Source organism: Austrofundulus limnaeus, unplaced genomic scaffold (genome assembly GCF_001266775.1).
Source record: "Austrofundulus limnaeus strain Quisiro unplaced genomic scaffold, Austrofundulus_limnaeus-1.0 Scaffold72, whole genome shotgun sequence".
In the NCBI taxonomy this organism is placed as follows: domain Eukaryota; kingdom Metazoa; phylum Chordata; class Actinopteri; order Cyprinodontiformes; family Rivulidae; genus Austrofundulus; species Austrofundulus limnaeus.
The window spans coordinates 1,392,647-1,393,702 of NW_013952474.1; the positions used below are offsets into that span (position 1 = coordinate 1,392,647).

The following is a 1,056-nucleotide window of genomic DNA, read 5'->3' on the forward strand; positions in this document are numbered from 1 at the left end:
TTGCATCATATTTGAGTAAAACAAATATTTTTTCATGAAGCATCTTAAGAGTTTTTCTAATCTACTTCAGTTTCAGGGATTAAAGTAATAATTAAAAAACGAAATTACTTATTTGTTTACCTGACAAACATAACAACATCGCAAGTGTATTTTAAATTTTGCATCATATTTGAGTAAAACAAATATTTTTTCAAAATAAAAGTCGCGATCGTTAGCGTCAGTGCTTACCTTCGTCCGRACATCTGAATCAGTCACGATACAAACATTTACTAACAAATAAAACAATTCCAACAAATATCCAGACATGCTTTTCTGACACAGTCGGTTGTGTTGTTCTGTTTGAGGTAACCCCCCCACACACACACCCTGAATTATCAAACGGAAAAAGATTTTATTTTCGACCGAGCTAACAAGGAAGCTACGGCTAATTGAGGTGATAACAATAAATAAACAACTTACCGTGTTTCTTGAATTTTAAAAAGAGCCTTACGCTTTTCATTCTACTCAGATCACAACTGTTTTTTTTTTTTTTTAAGTTTTACTGACACTTCCGGTAACCTTTAAAATATTCCACCTGGAAACAAGCGAACGGAAATGTTGTTCCTACAGTGTTATTTTGTGTTACAGGGACAGGGGTATTTTTCTCCACGTCACGCTAAAAATCACGATTTTGTGTACTATTTAGCCCATTTATTATAAAAATGTTAAGTTTACTTTTATTTAAAACGAATATTTGAAAAATTTTAAGCTGACTTCCACCAGACGTGTTGTTGTAATTTCAACACTGACTGACAGAGGGCAGCAGAGAGCTCCTGCATGTTGTTTACAGGCTTTCAGGTTAAAGCTCACTGCCAAGAACAGATCAGGGGTCTCATTTATAAAGGATTGCGTGGAAACCATACTAAAAGTGAACGTACGGCCAAAAGGCAGAAATGGCGTACGCCAAAAAAAAATTCCGATTTATAAAACAGTACGTACGCACGTTTCTGCGCATCTTTCCTTTATAAATCCCAGCCGCACGTCAGAGTTTGCGCACGAGGTCCCGCCTCAGGTTCT

The 1,056-nt window shown here is 36.1% G+C and overlaps 1 protein-coding gene across 2 annotated transcripts in view; it reads right to left on the minus strand.

Moving 5' to 3' along the window:
* The window catches only part of lig4 (ligase IV, DNA, ATP-dependent), a 6,429-nt gene extending 5,636 nt beyond the window's left edge, over positions 1-793 (minus strand). Inside the window, exon 1 of one of the 2 annotated variants that reach the window (XM_014010703.1) lies at positions 460-793. The gene's annotated coding sequence lies outside the window, so the exon portion shown is untranslated. Of the gene's footprint in view, positions 1-228; positions 350-459 lie in introns of those variants that run through there. The other variant, XM_014010704.1, reaches the window with a different exon arrangement.
* Between the last annotated feature and the right edge of the window lie 263 nt (positions 794-1,056).